General features: G+C 31.5%; 1 pseudogene; it reads left to right on the top strand.

Moving 5' to 3' along the window:
- Positions 1–247: 247 nt before the first annotated feature.
- Positions 248–8,648, top strand: LOC149543138 (ADP/ATP translocase 1, mitochondrial pseudogene; annotated as a pseudogene).
- The last annotated feature ends 458 nt before the right edge of the window (positions 8,649–9,106 follow it).

Genomic DNA, 9,106 nt, shown 5'->3' with positions numbered 1-9,106 from the left:
TTCTTGGGTTTTGAACTTGGTTCCAATAAGAAAGAAAAATGGTGAAATCAAGCTATGTGTTGATTTATGTGACTTGAACTAAGCTTCATTGAAAGATAGGCATCCTTTTCCTTCAATGGAGAAAATATTGTAGGTTGTTTTAGTTTCAGAGAGATTCTAATTGCTGGATGGTTTTTCAAGATATAATTAGATTTGGGTCAAGGAAGATGACAGGTATAAGATAACATTTACCACCAAATGGGGAACAATGGCATATCCAAATATGCCATTTGGTTTGTCAAACACTGGTGCAACATTTCAGAAAGCCATGATTAAAGCTTTCTTGAATCTGATGTACAAGTTTGTTCTTGTTTACCTTGATGACATTACTATTTTCTCTAAAAATTCACCAGATCACTTTCAACATTTAAGGGTAATATTTGAGAGATGTAGGGAGTACGATATTTCATTTAATCCCAAAAAGAATGTTTTTTTAGTTCATGAAGGCAAGCTATTAGGATTTATTTTTTCCAAGGATGGTTTCACCATTGAACTAGAAAGGGTAAGTGCTATCTTAGACTTACCACTGCCAGCTCATAAGAAAGGTCTCTAAAGCTTCCTTGGTAGGATAAGATTTATTAGGAGATTTATTCCAAATATTGCAGAATTTTTGTTACAATTAACAACCATGTTGAGAAAAGACATGAGTTTCAGTTGGACTAAAGAAGGTAAGTGAAGTTTTGAATAGGTAAAGGAAGCATTGGCTTCAACTCCTACATTGTAAATCCTAATTTATCAAAGGATTTAATTCTATATGCTTATGGGAATAATGATAGCATTGTTTCTATATTAGTATATCAAAATGATGAAGGCTTTGAACAACCATTAGCTTTTTTCAGTCAAGGACTGGAAGATTATGAATTGCATTATTTATTTGTAGAGAAACACATCCTTGTTGTCATAAGAAGTCTGCAAAAATTTAGACATATGCTTTCAAATAATAAAATATAGCTAATGGTTGCTCATCCTTTAGTCAAATATTTCTTGCTGAATAAGGACTTGAATACCAAGTGGGCTAGTTGAGTTACCAAAGCTATGGAATATGATATTGAAATCAAGGTTACCAAGTTGTTAAGAGGTAAGGGGCTACGTGAACAACTTGCTGAAATAGGAAAGAATGAGTTAAATTAAAATTTAGAAGCTGTTCTAGTTTAGAATGATGAAGAACAACCTGTTATTATAAATATTTAGAATGATTGGATAGATGACATGGTCAATTTCTTACAGATAGGATGTTGTCTTGAAGGTTTAGACAGAGAAAATGAAGGTATTACAAGCTTCAAGCCATTCCTTATTGTTCACTAAATAATATTATGTTGAAAAAGGATTTACAAGGCATTTTGCTGAGATGTGTTAGACCAAATTAGTTTGACCACATCCTTCATCAGTTTCATGAAGGGCTAGCTAGAGGCCATTTATCACCAAGAGTTACAGCTCTTAAGGTGATGAAATCTGGCTACTATTGGCCCAACATATTTAAGGATGCTCATTTTTGGGTAAGAAAGTATTAGAAGTGTGCAATTTTTGCTAGAAAAGAAAGGTTGGCCACACTTTCTTTGTAGCCTATTCAAGTGGACCATTCATTTATGAAATGGGGTCTAGACTTTATTGGCATCATTAATCAACCTTCAAGTGCATGACATAGGTGGGTATTGATAGCCATAGATTATTTTACCAAGTGGACAGAAGTTGTAGCTCTCAAAGACACAAATGAAAGTGTAGTATTGAATTTTTATGAAGATTTGGTTTGTAGGTTTGGAGTTCTAGATTCTATTATTTTAGATAATGCTCTTGTGTTTGCAGGAAATAAGATTGCAAAATGGGCTATTTAGCAAGGTATTTATTTGAATACATCATCTAACTATAACTATTACCCATAGGGTAATGGACAGGTTGAGTCCACTAATAAGAACTTGATTCATATTATCAAGAGAACATTAGAGGGAAATCAATGTTCTTGGCATGAGAAATTAAAATTAGCACTCTGAGCTAATAGGATTACTCCTACAAGATCAACAAACATGTCTCCATACACACTGGTTTATGGTAAAGAAGCTAGGTTACCAATTTTAGTTGAGCTACCAGCATTAGATTTCATGTACCAGCTTGATATGTTGGATGAAGAACCTATGACAACAAGGCTAAATCAACTAAATGAATTAGAAGAAAAGTGAAGAGATGTGTTGCAGAAGATTGAGAGTCATCAGACTCAGATGAAAAGGACATTTGATAAGAATGCATCTCCAAGGGTTTCTCAGCTGGGAGGCATCGTCCTAAAATGGGATGAGTTGAAAAGTAGGCTTGGAAAGCATACAAAGTTTGATGCCATGTGGGCTATTCCATACATCATAACTTGAACCATGCAACATAATGCTTTCCATCTGTCTACACTTGATGGAGAGGAGCTGGGAATCCTGATCAATGGGATTCACCTCAATGGTTTCTTTTGAGGTATTTTTCATATTATAGTAAGTGCTTTGGCACAGTAGAGTAGAGGTGTGTTTTACTTTTTGGATTTCAATAAGTGTTGTTTCAACACATTTAGATTCAAGTTTCAGCTTGTTAGTTGTTAGTAATAAAGCTAGAAACTACAACACATCATTATCAATCTGCCATCAACACATGAGGTACATGTCACACAAAGCATGGAATGAATTCCAATACCCTATATCATTCACACCCCACAGGTTCATGATGACATGGTGTAATTTTTAGCCATTCAACTTTAAGGAAATCAAAGAACATTCAGACATATTGCTAGTACAAATCCTTTTGGAATATTTTCATAAAAACAACAAGTATAAATTCTAGTTTTGAATTATGGTTGACTTGAATGAATATCTTGCCCCACAATAGTAATATGATGGGTTATACACCATCATACTAGACTAATATACCATTTTATACACCGTAAAAATACTGAAAGATAGGAGGAATGGTCACTCCAAAACAGTTGGTATACCGCCTTAGTACAATCATAATAACACACCACATTGCTGTTATGACGCAAGGAACACATTCAAGCTTAGCAGTTCAAGTTTTGTAGTTATTTTTTTCAATAGATTTTTAGCCAAATCTACAAGGTGTCATAACAACCAGCGACTATCAATCCTCACAACCATGATACAATTATTTTGTCATATAGAAGAGATAAAAAAAGAAACCATGTTTATCTCTTTGTTGTAATACAATTCCATCTTAGTTATCAAAACAAACAACTATGAGATCCTATGGAAACTAATGAATTTGTTTTTAGTTTTCGGCTTGCAATTTTCATTTTTCAATTTCAATTCACTAATACAAAAACAATAATATATTACTAAATAAACTACTAAAAATTGTAGATATGTGACTGATTTTGATCACATGACCAATGGTAGTTTATTGCCAGACATTTATCTCTCAATCAAATTTATGACTAAACTATTTTAAAATATTGATTAGGTCATTTTTTGTTTTTACTTGGTAGTGTACATGGTAGTTTATTTGGTAATTTTGGTAGTTTATTTGATAGTTTATTTGGTAGTATATTTGATAGTTTTTTGGGTAGTATATATTTTAGTATATTTGGTAGTATATTTGGTAGTTGATTTGGTATAATATTTAGTAGTTGATTTGCTAGTTTTTTGGGTAGTATATATGGTAGTATTTGGTAATATATTTGGTAGTTTATTAAATCATTAATTTAGTCATATTAGGGCATGATTGAATTGAACCACCATCCTCCTACTTATAAAGCAAGTGCTCTTTAAAGAATAATGCAAAAAAGTGACAAAGTTGTCTTCCAACATTAGATCTACTATCATATAATATTCCTATTTATTTTGTAATTCTATCTAAATCATACAATAGATATTCTAAATGATTATTTATTTACTAAAAAAATGAAAAACCACTCTTTCTAATTTTATATTTTCAATTATGTTGTTACATAGGTAAACTTCTTCTTTTATTATGTTTTTTATTTATTTATTTTTAATTATCAAGAAAAGTATCTATTATAGCTTTTTAAAATTATATATTAAGTGGTGTTGTTCTTCCTATTAAGGTTCAAAATTAGTTACTAAATAACTAAATTATTATGTAAAAATGTGATATTTAAAAAACAAAAAATCATATTTTTATTATAGTTTTTTATATTTTTTATGTTTACAAAGATTTTTTGATTATAAAATTAAAAACTCAACTTTAAAACTACTTAACCTTTTTTGGTTATTTCATCCTAATTTAAAAATAAAAAATCTATAGTTTCTAATTCTCAAATAGAATTGTATTTAGAATGTTTCAATTGTAACTCAATTAAACATTCTTAAAAAACACTAAAATTACATGAAAATCTTTTAATTAAAGACCATCTGAACTTCTAATACTAAATGACATATGAAATCAAAAACTAGATTTTTGATTTGGATATCTGAAACCACTAGACAAAAGATTTTATGTTTTTGGATTGAAAATAGTAAATGCTTTATAATGTCTTCTTGCATTGTTTAAACATCTATAGTTCGATTTTAAATAGAAGTCCCTCACTACAAAATAAGTAAGTATTCAGATTGAATAGGTTAATATATAAAAAGTTAATGGCTTTCATATAGTAAATGAAGTACTTGGTATAAAGCCATGATATCCAACTTCGAGAGATTAGTCAGTATAAATTCTGTAAAATTTGGTAGATGTGATATAATGTATCCTAGCACAATAATTTCAGCAATATATAGGCTTGTGAATAACCACCGATCAAACTAGTGTGAAGAGACAATAATTGAGATTATTTACAATATGTTTCATGAAAATGAATGAAATAAGCTATTGCACTTCCACCTAAAGTATGATTGTTTTATGATTTGCAAGCTTTTTTGCTAACTCATTTGTTCCACATTAGAATGAATTTTAAAAAGTAAATTTGGGGAAAAATTGATTTCAGCATAATGAATCATTTGGAAGTTGTCACAATATTATCCAAAATCAATTTCTTTTTAAAAGCTTTCTTTCCAAATTCCATAAAAATCAAAGCAAAAAAATTGATTTCATATCATTGTGTTAGCACAAATATTTAGTCCCAGAAGCTACAACACATAAGGGTCAAATTAACTAGATGAATAATCTAAAATTCAAAACATTGGAATAATTTATACCTCTTGATATATAATTTTTAAGACAAAGCTTCAATAGATAGTCTATGACAAAGCTAGTCTTTTGGCCTTCAATTGTTGTTTCCTGTAGCCATTGTGAAACTTTCAATGTGCAATAAGTGGCTAAAACCATAAAGCAAACAATTCACTGAGCAACATTTAATAAAGCCCATGCTCTAGGAGAAGTACTTGCCTTCATAAAGATGTCTATAAATGGATCTGGTTTGATGCCTACTTCCTTCTCATGTCTCAAAACTTCTAGTAGTAGGTATGCAGGAAACAAAAATATTAGTATGGATATGATTACAAGATTGAGAGAAACACAATGCATGCACAAAAACCCACCATATCTTGACTTGAATCCTTGACATTGTCTAGAGAAATCTAGTGTTTCCCTTATAGTCATTTCCACATTATGCAAATCTCCTAGGCTAATGTAAGTAGATGTTCTTTGAGGTGAAAACTCTATTAACAAGTGTCCCTTGTAGGTCATAGTTCTGGCATCTATAGAAAAACATACAATTGTTTTCTCTGTGAGAAACTGATAAAAAGATACAAGTTGTTGCCATCACCAACATTAGCTTAGCATTAATATGGGACCAAATGAAGATAAAAAATGTATGCAAACATTTGAATAGGTCTAAATGAGTAGAGCTTCTCTAAACAAAAAATAAGTTTCAATGTAGTATAAAACAAGTAGAGCTTCAACCTACCCTAAGATAGCAATCAGGTCTTCCAGCCAAAGCTGTTAACAATGTAGTTTTCTTAGATCCAGGTGGACCAAGAAGAAAATAGTTTAGTGATTGAACCAAACCTCTATACTTGGCAACTCAATCCCCACTATAATTGTACCCATTTTTATTATTATCACCCTTCTCTATTTTCAATGTCATTATTGCAAAAAGATTTGAGTTTTAATTTTGCCTCTCTAATCTTTCTCTAAATTTGGAAAGAAAGTGCTTACTATCGACTTCAGTGACCTGCAACACTCTATGAATCAACATCCTTTGCATTTCAGTGAAAAGTGTTGTGACTTCAATATTCTTGTATTTAAAATTTTAGTTGCAGCAACTTCATTGAGAATGCTCTTCTTGAGACTATCATAAGTAGGGAGTTTTTAAAGAGAAGCCCATTTAAGAGCCTTTCCATCAATGCTTGTGAATGATTGGATAGATCATTCTCTTCACCATTTCATGCATTAATTGGTTCTTCCCAATCCAATGACATGACCATAGTCAAGATAGAAACAACATTTTCTTGCTTGTGAAGGCATATTTAAAGCTTAGAGGCATGATGAATTATCAAATTACATAGGAAAATTAAAACATAATACAGAAAAGAAATATTCCAATCCAAAAAAATTGCAATTTTAATTTTTTTTAAAGAGATTCAGAAGCTATGGATCATTAAAAAAAAGTAGTGGCACAAGGGTAGCATTGCATAAATGTCTAAACTCTATGTACATTAAGTATATTCTCTATAACTTTGTCTATGCTCCATCTTAAACCAGGCTATAGATAAATCATTATCTTCATAAGGAGCTCAAAACTATGATGAGGACAATACACAATAGGATAGATCTGAATCTATTGAAGGAAACTTAGATTTAGGGAGTTACTTTTATCTAGTCAAGGGAGACCAAAAAATACAGAAACTTTGTAAGGCTAGACCAATCTAAAATGCACCCAATCATGGCCAAAAATACCACTTTGCATACAAGCAAGCCTTAGCAATATAAGAAAAATCATATGTAAAAATATGCTCCAACTAAAACCCACTACACCATCACACAAACAGATACCTTAGAGTCCACTCCAAGTGTCTAGGTGTCTTTTGCATGCAACCAAAATCATTCTCTTTTCTCCAGCTATTTCTGCATGTACATTGTTTGATGATATGACTGTCCTGACTATCAAATGAATCTATTTATTTTGAAAATAGTATATTTGAACATGAATCAAAGTTTGTGGTATTATAATCCATCAAACTCTTAACAAGTCAAGAAATTTTAGAGTGAGTGCTGAGAGACTTGTAAACATGATTGCAATCCTCCTATATTTTTCAAAATTTCCACTATTCTTTTGTAAATAGTATATTTGAACTTGCATCAAAGTTTGAAGACATCATAATCTTTCAAATTCTTTAATAGGTTAGGAAATTGTATTTGTGAGTATGAGACTTATAAAAGTTATTACAATCTCCTACATTTTTCAAAATTTCCACTCATCTATTTTGTGGCTAGCATCTTACTTCTATGAAAACCATACGACAATCAATAAAAAATTTGTAAATCAATTTATTATGTTTTTTAGGTCACAATGTCAGAGCAGACTAGTTTTTATCAGTTGTACAAAAGTTATCTAGTCAAACATTCCTTGGTTCAAGACCTTCACCAAACTGGCAGGTTAGCCAAAATTCCTTACTTTGTCCCGAGGGATAGATATCAACCCCTTTGTAGGGTTATGGTGGTTCACATAGTGTACTTTTGTATGCATCTAAATGAAGAAATTTGACTATGGAAACTCCAAACCTTTCACCCATTTATGTTTTAGCACCTTCAGAGAAAGGTGTGAAAGGTTTCATGATTGATTTTTTTGATGCACGTCTTTACTATTGTATCCAAAATTGCAACTGCCCCCATTAAATGAGTCAAGCTATTTATTAAGAATCAAGATGAAATGTGGAAGTTTGGTCATCTCTCTAAGCTATACAAAGGAAATGGAGATTTTTTTGGTCCAACAATATTCAAGGATGAAGGTATCATTCCTTTATGGAGATGAAATATTGCCAATGTCATTCACTATTTCCCCACTCAGGTGCTCAACTTTTCCTTAAAGGATTACTTTAAGAACCTATTAAATTTTATGAAAGATAAGGATGGCTATTGGAAATAATTTGTTTGAAATCTTTCTTCTAGTGGTGCGACTAGTGCATCATCTCTTCTTTTTGTTTATTCTTTGGACTATGTTCAAACAAGGCTAGCTAATGGCTGCAAAGAAAGGTGAACAGAGACAATTCAATGGACTTCTTGACATATACCATAAAACTCTAAAGACAGATGGTGTTTTTGGTCTTTATCATGGATTCAACATCTCATATGCGCATATTATTGTGTACTGTGATCTATACTTTGGAATGTATGATTCCCTAAAGCTGGTTGTTTTGGTTGGGGATCTTTAGAATAACTTCCTTGCAAGTTTTCTTCTTGTTTGGGGTATTACAATTGGTGCTGCTCTTGCTTCATGTCCTATTAACACTGTATGAAGAAGAATGATGATGGCATTTGGTGAGGTGGTGAAATACAAGAGTTCTTTGGATTCTTTTCAATAGATTTTGAAGAAGAAAGGTGCCAAGTCTCTATTCAAGGGTGCTGGTGTAAACATCTTACAAGCTATTGCTAGTGTTCGAGTCTTGGCTGGATATGACCAGCTTTAGTTAATTCTTCTTGGAAAGAAGTATGGCTCAGATGGAGGCTAATATTATGATGGTGATGACAAATTATTTAGATATTGTTTATTCATGGTTTGAATCACTTTTTTGGTTCCTTATAATAAAACCATTTTGCTAAAATAATTACAATTTCTAGTATGCTAGGAGCCAGTGCAAGTTCACTTGAGTTTTCCATCTAGAACTTGCAGATGGGTATTTGATCTCTTATCAGGTGCAATATTTTCTTATTTTATATTTTGAGAAAAAGAATTCCTTTTATTTTTCCAAAAAAAAAAGAATGATTAGTTTGAAATATCCTCGTAGTGGTCAACTGCAAAGAAATCTCAGGTTTTTCTACAAGATGAACAAAACTACTACATCAAAGGTGAAACCTCTGGTGCTTTTGAAATTGTCTCGAGAATTCTGAAACAAGTGTTTGATGACATCCAATGGTTTGTCATGACAAGCTAAGACTAGAATTTGATATAAAACCAAACATACAAGAG

The sequence above is a fragment of the Cupressus sempervirens genome, chromosome 8 (genome assembly GCF_028749045.1).
Source record: "Cupressus sempervirens isolate cs-2001-9-10 chromosome 8, ASM2874904v1, whole genome shotgun sequence".
In the NCBI taxonomy this organism is placed as follows: Eukaryota; Viridiplantae; Streptophyta; class Pinopsida; order Cupressales; family Cupressaceae; genus Cupressus; species Cupressus sempervirens.
Note: the sequence above shows the minus strand (reverse complement) of the source record. Positions and strands in the feature narration are given on the sequence as shown.